Consider the following 13,435-nt stretch of genomic DNA (forward strand, 5'->3'; position numbering starts at 1 on the left):
CTAATGTCTAGCAAATCTTGGACTCGTCATTTATAACACTTTTCCTTCTGTTACTTGCCATGAAATCTGAAGATTATAGAATCAGATACATTTTTGTGAAGTGACCTTTATAATTTACTTAGCTCCACTTTTGCTATCAGCAAAATGGGGACAAACAAATCTGCCACCACCCTCAATGAAGAGAGAATGAATAGCTTGGCTCCCCTGGGGAAGGTGGCATTCTACAGAGCACGAGATAAGTACTGCCAGAGACGGAAGAAAGGGTCCTTCTCACTCCTAGGTATTTTACAACCATGGACCCCAGGATGGGCCAACATCTGTCACAAAAGCCCAGAGACAGCTCCATTTACTTACATTCCAGGGGTAAGACCTCATCTTCCCTTTCTTATCTCCCAAGATGCTTAGCACATTTTTATGTCCTATAAATGTGGTTGACTAACTAAATGAAAGATGAACAGTCAGCTTGATTAGTGTCTTATCATTGTCTAACATATGTACAATATTGAGTCTTTCAAAAACTAAAATGAAAAGATTGATAGCTCTTGCTTTGAATTATGAAATATCCAAAGAACTCAGTGAAAAGTGTCTTAACTCATTTTGTTATCATATCTCGATTTTGTCCCATTCAGCAACTTTCTAGGATACAAAGTGAAGAGGCTAGAGTCTTACGAATATCTCCTGAAGCCTAATAGATTATTTCATGCGATATTTTACTTTTCAGAATTTCTTTGGCAGTCTTCTGTTTGATGCATGTCAAAACATCATTAGTATGTGTTCATATAATTTGTTAATTTGTAGAGAGGATGCTGTGAATTCTAGACTGAATTCAATGGTCAGAGAATGTCTCACCTGGATAAAGACCAAGCAGGTTGTCTTTTAGTGTGTGCCCTAGCATATCTCTACCTGGCTTCTCTGCAATGTTACTTGCATAGTTAACTTAAATTGTATAATTATGACTAGTATATATACTCTAACTACATATAGTATAAATTATATCATTCTGCCTATAAAATTTTCATCAACTAAATGAACTGCTAGATTTAGAGGAAAGAGATCAGAGCTAATAAGTTTTTTATTTATTTTTGTTATACACAAATAAGTCCTTAATAAGTATCTCTCAGTGATAACCAAGACAGTGGTGGCAAAGATGTAAGCCCCTGGTGGAGCCGAAAACCCTGAGCATCATTGTGTCAGATTTCCTGTCCTGCCAGTTTCAGGCTGAAAGTTACTCTTTGATCATTTTGATAATGCTTAAAATATATCCTTGATTCTTTGTTTAGAAATTTTTTTTCTAAACATAGAATAATATGCAGGTACATAGTAAATGTTGGGTATTTATGGGGTAAATATTGGGTACATATGGGGTACATAAATATTTTGATACAGGCATACAATGCATCATGATCACATCACGATAAATACGGTATCCATCACCTCAAGTATTTATCCTTTCTTTGTGTTATAATCCATTTGTACTCTTAGTTATTTTTAAATGTACAATAAATTGTTGACTATATTTACCCCATTGTGCTGTCAAATACTAGATCTGATTCATTCTATCTAACTATATTTTTTTATACCCATTAACCAGCCCCACTCTCCCTACCTCACCCCAGCCTCCAGTAACCATCATTCTACTATCTCCATGAGTTCAATTGTTTTAATTTTTAGATCCCACAAATAAATGAGAACATGCAAAGTTTGTATTGCCATGCCTGGGTTATTTCACATACCATAATGACCTCCAGTTCCATCCATGTTGTTGCAAATGACAAGATCTCATTCATTTTTTTGGCGGAATAGTATTCCATTATATACGTGTACCACATTTACTTTATCCGTTCTTCTGCTGATGGACACTTAGGATGTCTCCAGATCTTGGCCATTGAGAATAGTGTTGCAATAAACATGAAAGTACAGATATTTTTTCAATATACTGATTTCCTTTCTTTTGGGTATATACCTAGCAGTAGGATTGCTGGATTATATGACTGTTCTATTTTCAGATTTTGAGGAACCTCTAAACTGTTTTGCATGGTGGTTGTACTAATTCACATTCCCACCAAGATTATGTGAAGGTTCCCTTTTCTCCACATACTTGCCAGCATTTGTTGTTGCCCATCTTTTGGATGAAAGTCGTAACTGGGGTGAGATGATATCTCATTGTAGTTTTGATTTGTATTTCTCTGATGATCATTGATGTTGAGCACCTTTTCATGTACCTGTGTGCCATTTGTATGTCTTTTGGGAAATGTCTATTCAGATCATTTGCCCACTTTTTAGTCAGATTATATTTTTTTTCTATTGAGTTGTTTGAGCTCCTCATATAATATGATGATTAATCCCTCATCTGATAGTTTGCAAATATGTTCCCCCATTATATGGGTTGTCTCTTCCTTTTGTTGATTGTTTCCTTTGCTGTGTGGAAGCTTTTTAACCTGCAATCCCATTTTTCCAGTTTTGCTTTGGTTGCCTGTGCTTATGGGGTATTCAATAAATCTTTGCCTAGTCCAGTGTCCTGGAGTGTTTACCCAACGTTTCCCCAGTGATTCATAGTTTGGTGCCTTAGATTTAAGTCTTTAGTTCATTTTGATTTGATTTTTATATATGACAGATACAGGAGTCTAGTTGCATTTTTCTGCATATGGATATCCAGTTTTCCCAGCACCGTTGATGGAAGAGACTGTCCTTTCCCCAATGTATGTTCTTGCCATGCTTGTCCAAAATGAGATCAGTGTAGATATATGGAATTATTTCTGGGTTCTCTAATCTGTTCCAATGGTCTATGTGTCTGTTTTTATGCCAGTACCATGCTGTTTTGGTTACTATAGCTCTGTAGTATAATTTGAAGTCAGATAACAGGATTCCTCCAATTGTATTCTTTTTGCTCAGGATAGCTTTGGCTAGTCTGGGTCTTTTGTGGTTTCATAAAAATTTTAGACTTTTTTTCTATTTCTGTGAAGAATGTCATTGATATTTTGATAGGGATTGCATTGGATTGGTTGTCCTTGATTCTTTACAGACAAAATATTTTATTAACATAAGTTTGATTTTCTTAAATAATTCTATAATTAATTCTGAATCTTTTCAAATGTTAAAAAGAAGGTTACCCACTAAAGAAATCACATGTCACACAAAACTATTTTGGGTTCTCTTCTCTAAGAATTTTTCAGACATCTCCTCAGCAAAGTAAGGTTTCTTAATGACCAGAGAGCAACCTGGCCAGGACACCAACTACATTCTTGCCCACAACCTTAATCGGATACCCTGAACTCTATTAAATGTTATCATATCACTGTTCTCAAACTGGAGAGGTCTCACCACTGAAAGTCTAAGATTGAAGCAAAGCATTCTTCCATTTCTCAAAGTCTGCAACCACTACTCTAGTATTATCCTACCCACTCATGCTTTTCTTTGGTCCTTAAGATTTTTTAAAATCTTCTCTATTTCTAGAAACCTTTGAACTAGATGGAATCAGTTTATTTGAATATCCTTATTGGGTAGCGGCACAAACTGCACAAATATTAAATTAACATGTGATAGAATCTCTCATGACTTTGTCCAAATCTAGTCACAGTTCTGGGGACTACGACCACAGCAAATCTCAGGCTTTCTCAAGGTCTCAGATCCTCAAAGACTTCTGCTGGGCTGGACTAGCCAATACCAGCAAGAAGGACAGTGATAATAGTAATGGTGGAAGTAGCAGTAACAGTCATAACAGCTATTAACAGAAATCAGGGCACAAAATGAGAAGCCCTATGATGTCCAAACTTCACAGACAACGATGGGGCTGATGCTGATATTTATAACCCAATTAGTCCACAGTCCAGCTTAACTTCAGCAAACATATCTTCTGCACAATATGTATTTTTAAACATTGACATTCTCTCTTATCTTTTCATACCTTTGGGCTTTCAGCTGACAGCAAACATTTCAAAATACTGCAGAGTGCTACAGCAACCCATCAATGGTTTACTTTCAGCACCATTACCATCTTTGTCTGTACAACATTAATTTGAGTAGTTTATTGCATTATAATCCTATTGTTTAAGGAGAAAATGAAAAACAAAGGGCAGGTGCCAGTGAGGCAAAACACAGATTTTTATAAACTTATTCTAATTGAGTTCAATACAGAAATCATTATGGGTATCAAAAAATAAACTCACAAACTTCACTAACAGACTCCTGAGCACTTGGGAAAAATTGGTGCATTCTAGCCAGAGTGTCACACTTGTCCAAGGCTGCTGGTTCAGACCTGGTAGACCACAGTCAATCATACTCAAGTCAGTCAGATTCTCCATCTCAGCCGAGCGTGGTGGGTCACACCTGTAATCCCAGCACTTTGGGAGGCTAAGGCAGGCAAATCCCGACATCAGGAGTTTGAGACCAGCCTGACCAACATGGTGAAACCCTGTCTCTACTATTAATACAAAAATTAGTCAGCCATGGTGGCATGCACCTGTAGTCCCAGCTACTCAGGAGCCTGAGGCAGGAGAATTGCTTGAATCCAGGAGGCAGAGGTTACAATGGGCCAAGATCGCACCACCGCACTCCAGCCTGGGTGACAGAGTGAGACTCCATCTCAAAAAAAAAAAAGATTCTCCGTCTCACCCACCTGAAGCCTTTCTGAAGCCTTAACCCCAGAAGTTAGAGGTTAAAACCAAGGGCTTCTAGGAAAGAAAAATCTTGGCACTTGTTTGGCTATGTAAATTTTTGAGCCAAAATTTTCTGGATTGTTCCCATTTACAATCCAAGTTAACCATGGGCTGGCCACGCCTCCCCTTGGTGCTCTGCAGACACGTGCTTTTTGAACTCTTTGGAAGCAAGTTCATGATAAATAAACCATAACACAATAAATTAAATTTCTATCACGACATCCGTCTTCTAGTATGAAAAGAAGCTCCTGATCTTATTCTTTCAAGATTTATATTTCAAGGCAAAATTTTGGCATACTTTAGAACATTTTCTTTTCTATTGAGTCAGTTTGCTATTTTTGAAATATTATACAAATAACTCACATACACTGCATGGGGGGTAAATCATCTATCTTTTAATGAAAAGTATAAGTTATCTTTAGAAGGAGTCATTTATTTCTTAACATCCCCAAGGCGAAAACTTCCTAAGATGAAGTTAGGACTCTTTCCATCTCTGCCTTATTTGACACCATATCTGTAAGTCAATTTCTCTAAAATCAGTGATTTTTCAACATATTATCTTGGAAGTTTGTGCTCTTCACTTCCTAAAGAAGAAAGGCATTTGGAAATGTGTATTCACTCCGTCAAGCATTCATTCACTGAACATTCATTAAGTGCTCAGGATTTCTAGAGCACTGTGCTTGGTATCAGCACAAAACCACAGGGATGAACAAAAAGATAAGAAAGGACCCTTCACATCAGGAGTTTAGAAGCTTATAGCACATGAACCAAGCAGTGAATACCAGGAGCAATTAGAAGAAGCCAGTATGGCTCCTAATGCATAGAGGTTGCTTGAGAAACTGATTAAAAACAAAGATTCTTAGGCTTCACCTATAAGTCCCAGATCTAGTGAATCAGACAGGCCCAGAAGAATCTGAAAGTTTTATTTCTATACTAGCCCAGGTAATTCCGAGATTCAGCCCAGTATGGGAATCACTGAGTCTTAAATAACATTCTAGAAACTAAAAAAAATCCCACACAGCCTCTACCATAACCACCAAAAGCATTTTAATTCATGCTCATGATCCAGATCAAGGTCATTGAGATCCTTGTTTGTGAAGCCACAAAACTAGACTACAAAAAAAAAAAAAAAAAAAAAGGTCTGACTTGCCCAAAGAGAACTCCAGGAAGAGATATATCTTTGACTAGAAAGCCAAAGGTTTCTAGCTGTTATTATGCCATTAGAAAGTAAAAAACTTATTTTAGCAATATGCAAGACTAACCACACAGAATCACAGCTCCTCGGAGCCAGTAGAACTTCATATATAGATTGGAGTTCACAAACTCAAATGGTGGCAGGTCCCAGCCAGTAACAAAAATGACTGAAGCAGGCTGAAGGGAAGGGGGGTAAAGGGAAAGGATATGCCCCCATAAGGAGGGCACCTGCTACTCCACTCTGGCTGGCACTTACAATGAAAGAATGTGGGCCCAACATGCTAGGAATTCCAAATTTTTGAGAGAAACCAGAAATCAGATTTGAAAAACTACTGGTGCAAGTAAAACAGACTTCTCAGACAGATTTGTCCTGTGGACCATCAGTGTGTAATTCCTGATGTAGTCCAAAGTCTTCATCTGACAAGTGAAAAAATAACTTTGTCCTATTCCTTGTATCTTTTTGATTTGGCCTGCCACAGTAAGGAAGGAGACTTGTTGTCAAATTAAGTTTTGCTTTTTATCTTGGCTTTGAATTTTTCAATGTTATTTATTGGTCTTGAGGTTCAAATGCGAGTTGGCTAAAAGCCACATACAGTAGTTAGTATGCTGCGCTGCCCAGATTCCCATTACCCCAGTTAGCAGGCCTCAGCTCTAAGCCCTCTCCTGAAACTGCATCTAGCTGCTTCGCTCAAGGGTGGATCCCCTTCCTGGGACATCTGGCATGCAATGACTAGAGGGTGCTCCTGTCTACAAGCCCAGCCCCCTCACCCTAACTCAGTACGACTCTGCAGGGCCTTCCCAGCTTCAGAGCTCCCTCTGGAGCCAGCTGAAGTCTTGTAGCTGCATCACAGCACGGCTTCTCTCTATGCCTAGTCGGGCTTCCTTTTTAAGCACAGATCCCTAGAGCGCTCTCCAATATACTTCCTGCACATATTTGGTCTTCGAGTTCTGCTTCTGAGGGAACCTGGCCTGCAACATGGTGCACGTGAGGATCTCACTGAAAATAACCTCATCTGCGAAAGTCCAGATTTGCAAAGTCAAACAATTTTTTGTTTTCACAAAAAAATACTTGTTACTACTTCTTTCACTATTGTTTTGTTGGTTTTTGAAAAATGGTACACTAGCAGATGCCTCCTATTTCACATCTCTTACTCACCTCTGCTTTTAGCCACTGTGGTAAGCAGTTCCAGGAGCCCAGATTGCCTGGCGCCACCAGTGTCCCTCCCACCTTTGCTGTGAGCCAAGTTTCTTTCTGCCTTTTCTGATGCTGCAAGCACCCACTGGGCCTTTGAAAACAGCCTGGAAAGTTGAGGGTGTTCACGCCAATGAAGGCTGTGACCCAGTAGATTAGCGTTCCAGCCTCCTGTCCTTTAGCCAAGTCCCCCTGGCAAGGAGCTCCCTTTACCCACTCCCAGTGCCTTATATACACCCTGACATTGACTTTCCTCCTCGATGTCTCCATCCATCTCTTTGCTTCCTCACTTTTTTCCTGGGATCACATCCCAAATCAACCACACCAAGTTCCTGTCTATGAGGCTCTGCTTAAGGTGGGACCCAAACTAAGACACATGCATCCTCAATTTTTAATAACTCAAAACAAGGCAGAAAAGTACAAAAAATAAAGTAAAAGTCTGCTTTTCAGACACCCATCCAGTCATCTTTCTATGCATTAATGCCCACTTACAGGTAACTTTAAATAAATGGGATCAACCAAGATACTCTGTTCAGTAAACCAGAGGTTCCTTCAAACACTGGTCTACTGGGCACACTTAAAATTCAAATTAACTTCTACAAATTGTTTCATCCATTCATTTAACAAATGTTTATTTCAGGTCCTCTATGTGGAAAGCACAGTGCTAAGTACTGTAGATGTTATAAAGACATGTCCCATGCTCTTAGGATAGTCATATTCATCTTCTAATTCAAGTTTCAGGAGCGTATTGATAAACAAATTAAAGCACACCTATTTTCAAAACCACATTAGGACTCTTTGAAATCTAATGCCATAGGTTTTAATTAAACATTTTTTTTACCCAGTGGCATGTACTGGTGAATGGATTCCTGGGTTCAAATCTTGGCTCTGCGACTAAGCAGAAGTGTGATGTTAAGCCTCATTCTTCTTGTTTGTAAAATAAGAGTAAATAGTTGTTATGAGGCTAAAATGCTAACCAATGTAAAGAACTTGGCATAGCACCTGACACAGAGTAAGCACTCAATACATTTCAGCTATAATAATAGTTACCATTTTCATCTAACATTAACTTCAGGCCCACTATCTGCATGGGTCCAGGCACCATGGAAACTGAGCAGATAATTGGAACTCAAAATACAGACACTGTCCAGTGAGGTTTCTCTCAGCACAGTTTTAACAGCTTGGAGCTCTGTTCCAGCAGCTGAGGACCCCCAAGGCACAAAAAAATCATCATGTTCACCTGGTCACTCCCCGTAACTACAGGGAGATTGGGCTCATTGTCAATTTGGTGCCATGGCCAGTTGAAGCACAGGTGGTGATTTTGCCACGAGTAGAGTTAACTCCAGACTCCTATCTTGAAGACAGCATTTACTAGTCCTGCTGGTAAAACAACAGGGAAAACACAAAAATGAAAGATGCAGAAGGGATGTAAATACCAGATTTACTTGTCTGTCTGAGCAAATATCTTGCTGGCAAGGAGATTCACATATGACTCAACTTCTCAAGAAGTATCAAGTCAGGCAGTTGCTCCCCAAGACACACTGTCCCTTCAATATGAGTGGCATGTTCAGAAGGATTTGCTGTCTCCTACCTTTTGTAGTCCTCATAGATTCTGTATAGCCCTATTCCTCCTACATGCTCAATAAATACTTGTTCACAGACTCATAGAATGCTTATAGATCTCTTTGAATATTGTCCTAGCAAGTAAAGAGCATAAGAAGTGTAGATAACTTTTTAGGCAGTGCACCACTTTTGAAATCTGACTTTCTGAAGTTTTTCTGCTTATGCTTTATAAAATGGTTTAAAGAGAGAGAGAGAAAGAGAATGCTGATAAAAATGAAATCAGCCTCATGATGCAATCATGTGTGACTGGATGGGAGGGGAACAAGGGTGGCTGCAAGAGAAAAATGCCTGTTACTCCATGCACAAAAGAGTACAAAAAGAAGGGAGGGAGGGAGGGAAGAAGGGAGGAAGGAAGGAAGGAAGGAAGGAAGGAAGGAAGGAAGGAAGGAAGGAAGGAAGGAAGGAAGGAAGGAGAAGGGAAGGGAAGGGGAGGAGAGGGGAGGGGAGGGGAGGGGAGGGGAAGGAAAGAGAGAATGGAAAGAGAAAGGAAAGGAGAGGAGAGGAAGAAGGAAAGGAAGAAGTAAAGAGAAGGGAAAGGAAAAGAAAAGAAAGAAAATCTCCACTGAAAAACATCCTAAGATGATGGCAAGAACAGGTGGGAGATAATACTGTTTTATAGCCAAGGACAGCAAACCACTGCCTGAAGATAAATTTTGTTTGAACCATTCACTTGTAAGACTGTTAGATACATTTTATTTGAACTGTTCATTGGTAAGACAACAAAAACTACTGTGTTACAATTAAATTAGAAACATTGGAATTTATTATCTCACAGTTGTGGAGGTCAGAACTCCAAAATGGCTTTCACTGGGCTAAAAGCAAGGAGCCACTAGGGCCACACTGCTCCTGGAGGCACTAGGGGAGAAGCCCCATCCTTGCTGTTTCCAGCCTTAGAGGCTGCCACATTCCTGGGTTCATTCCAGTCTGCAGTTGCATCACCCCAACTTCCACTTCCAGTCACCATGCTGCTCTCTCTGACTCTCACTTTCCTGCTTCCCTCTTTCCCTTATAAGGACCCTGTGATTCCACAGGGCCCACCTAGCTAATTCAGGATTCTCTCTTGTCTCAAGATGCTTAATTTAATCACACCTACAAAGTTCTTGTTGCCATATAAGGTAACATATTCCCAGGTTCCAGGGACTAGGGCGTGGAACCTTGTCGGAAGGAGGTATTACTATGCCTACCACACAACCCTGTTATGGAGGCCAGAGATTAATATGCTATTGCTTTCAAAGGAATTTCTAAAAAGAAAAGACATAGAAGGAGAACCAAAGATTTCAAAGCTTTTGAAAATAATCCAGTTCAAATTCCATTTCTCAAGTTTTTTAAGCCTAAAATGAGGGCAATACAGAAATTGAATAGTGGGGTGGTCATATGTCAGCATTTAAACCCCTTTCCGAGTATGGAAAATTCCCACCTTAGGAGTTTTGGTTGGAATGAGGACAGCTTTTCCTCATAGGGAACAAACATACTAGATACAAGTTGAGTATTCTTTGTTTGAAATGCTTGGGACCAGAAGTGTTTCAGATTTTGGGCTTCTTTTTGGGATTTTGGGATATTTGCACCAAGTTTAGTACCCCTAATTTAAAAATTGAAAATTCAAAATGCTCAGAAATTCTGAAATTTTGGAGTGTTGACATAAAGCTCAAAGGAAACACTCATGAGAGCATTTTGGATTTTGAATATCTGAGTTAGGGATACTCCATCTGTATTGAGTTTCCCATCTTCCCTTATGGCTGGGGCCAGGCCTGGGATATGGCTGCACCCATCAGTACTCACAGACAGGTGAGCATTCAACAAGATAACACATGAAGCACTTAGCCCAGGGCTTAGTCCACAGCGGTAGCTCAGTAAGTAGCAGCTATTACTAATTTTAAAATCACAATGTTAAAACATTGGCAGAGAATGTGAATTGCTCCCCAGTATTCATTTTCCCTTATTTCCTTGGTAATAGAATTGCCAATTTGTAGCTGGGCACATGGCCACATAGAATAAAGCATATGCCAGCCTCTTGAGAAGCTCAGTGTTTCTGTGTAACTAGGTTCTGGCCAAAGGAGTAGAAGTAGAAGTAGCACCTTCTAGAAAGCGTCCTGAAAGGCAGGCGGCATGTGCTAATCTGCCTGTCTTGCTAAATGGAATGCAAACATGATGGCTGAAGCTTAAGCAACTTGATTAAACTATGAGGTGGAACTCATGACATGAGTGGCAAGACAGAAGAAATCTCTGAGAATTGTGGCAGACTCTCACAAATCCTGGATCGATTACCTTCTGGACTCTTACTTCAAATACAAACTTCCATGTTGTTTAAGCCTGTGTTATTTTGGAGTTCCATCACTCACCGCTGAATCTAATCCTAACTGATGCAGAAGATAACTTCTAGTTTACCATTCTATACGGGAATCCCTTCTACAACATCTATGACATCCCTAATGCTAAGTCATCTAACTTTTGTTCCAAAATTTCCAGTTACGAAGTCTTCACTACATCACAGGCAGCCCATTCTTACTTTTTTTAAGTTGCCTTTGTATTATGCAGTTAATATGTGAATGCATTGTTAGAAAGTATGTTAAAAGTACAGAATAATACAGTTTCAAGCACGAAAGCCCCCATCGTCTCCACCCACTCCCATGGATATTCTTCCCCAGAACTAACCATGGTCAACAGTCCAGCATGTGTCTTTCTAGTCTCCTCCCAATACCATTGCATACACACAAGTAGTGTAATAGTAATGGAGATACAGAGAAGGGACCAGGTGAAAGAATCGACTGCACTCTGTAACTGATTAGATAAGGGAGTGGAAAAGACCAAGTCAAAAAGAAAATCTAGGGGTCAAGCCTGGGTGAAATTTGGTAACAGTGCCATGGCCAGTAAGTAAAAGGGAGCACAGTAGGAAGAAGAAGGAAAAGAGGAGAAAGGATGATAAGTCTAGTTCTGAACAGTTATCTCCAAAAGTGGGCTGCAGCCCCAGGCAGACATCTAGAGAGGCTGGGAACACTGGGCTGGAGCTGAGGGTGAGGAATGCCACCTTGTGCAAATGAGCCAACTGCTGGAGCACACAGGAGCATATGGAAGCACCTGGGGGAGTGGGGGTATGAGAAGAGAGGGGGGCCAGAGGCAGATCTTTGGGGGAACACCTGCCTTTGGAGGTAAGAGAAAAAGCAAACAGAACAGAAGGCAGACAAGTAATTAGGAAGGTAAGGGGAGATTTCCTTAAAATGTGAAGGGATTACTTTTAATTAAACTTAAAATACTGAAGTAAAAGATTAAGAGAGAAAGAAGAGTTTAAGTGCATGAGGTAACTCAGCAGTCTAGCTGAATAAGGATGAGGTCACTGGTAAATTTTGAGGGTAGCCGTTTCCCCAAGCAGTGAGGGCAGACACAAGATTACACAAATTGGAGGAGCAGGTGGGGTGAGGGGGAGTGAAGCAGCAGTCACACCCCGCTTATTGTCAGGACAGGCCAAACTATGTGGCAATCCCAGAATAAATCCTCAAATCTCAGTGGCTTCACATGATAAAGGCTTACCTTTTGTTCACGTAAAGTCTGACGCAGGTCAAATAGCTTCCTCCATCTTGTAGCTGTACCTTAGGGGGCACATGGCAGAGGAAGCAAGAACAGGGGAAGTAAGACACTGGTTCTTTATTGCCCCAGTGTGGAAGCTACACATGTCACTCCTGCTCATGGTTCATCTGCTAGAATGAGTTCCATGGCCTCAACCGAACAATACACCACACAGAACATTTGGTGAACACAGACTGCTGCAGACACCTGGTTCCAGAGATCAGGAAGTTAATAAATGGGGAAAGTAACCCAGAAGAGGGAGCCTGTGTTCATGCAACAGACAGACTGCAGCATGTTGAGGGGAGGAAGGACAAAGGTAGAGAGGATTAAAGTTATAGAGGCCCGAAGGAATCCTGAGTCTATCCCCTGATATCATAGTTGGCCCTCTCATCCTTACATCATCTGCCGTTGAGAAGCATCCTGCCTATGACCACCTCCCAACCCCTGATAGAAATGTTGCCTACAGTCCTTTTCTACATGTTTTCAAGCACACAAATCAACACCAGAAACCACTCGTCCAATAAAGGCTATTGGAATGGATTCAAGACCTTCCTGCAAGGTGAGATAACCATGCCTTACACTTGAAGTTTGCCGAAGGCTTTAAAATACGTGACTTCGGTTGATCGTTATTATAATGGTATGAGATACATGTGGCCTGTAGAATTATTACTACTATCATATCACCATTCTTATTTTACAGATGAGAAAGCTAAGGTGTAGAGAAAGCAAGTGACTTACCCAAGGTCATATGCTGAAGCTGGAATTTGGTTCTCGTAGACCCTCTCCTCTATGAGCAAGGTGCCATCTGATCTGTTCTGTGCTTTTGAGGGCAGATTTAAAATGGCTGATACACCCTGCCTAAAGTGGGCAATGAATAGCTTGTGAACTTTGTTTATAACAATTACATGAAGGAAACTGTTTCAACAACTTCTACTCCAACTTTGGACTCTAGCTAAGTTTGTATTATATATTTAGTCCCAATTCTATTTGCAAGCAGACTTAAATTGGCACAAGAGGGCGGGAGCAGTGGCTCATGCCTATAATCCCAGCACTTTGGGAGGCTGAGGCAGGTGAATCACCTAAGGTCAGGAGTTCAAGACCAGTCTGGCCAACATGGTGAAACCCCATCTCTACTAAAAATACAAAAAGTCACCAGGCGTGGTGGTGGGCACCTGTAATTCCAACTGCTCGGGAGGCTGAGGCAGGAGAA

Source organism: Chlorocebus sabaeus, chromosome 24, assembly GCF_047675955.1.
Source record: "Chlorocebus sabaeus isolate Y175 chromosome 24, mChlSab1.0.hap1, whole genome shotgun sequence".
NCBI lineage: Eukaryota > Metazoa > Chordata > Mammalia > Primates > Cercopithecidae > Chlorocebus > Chlorocebus sabaeus.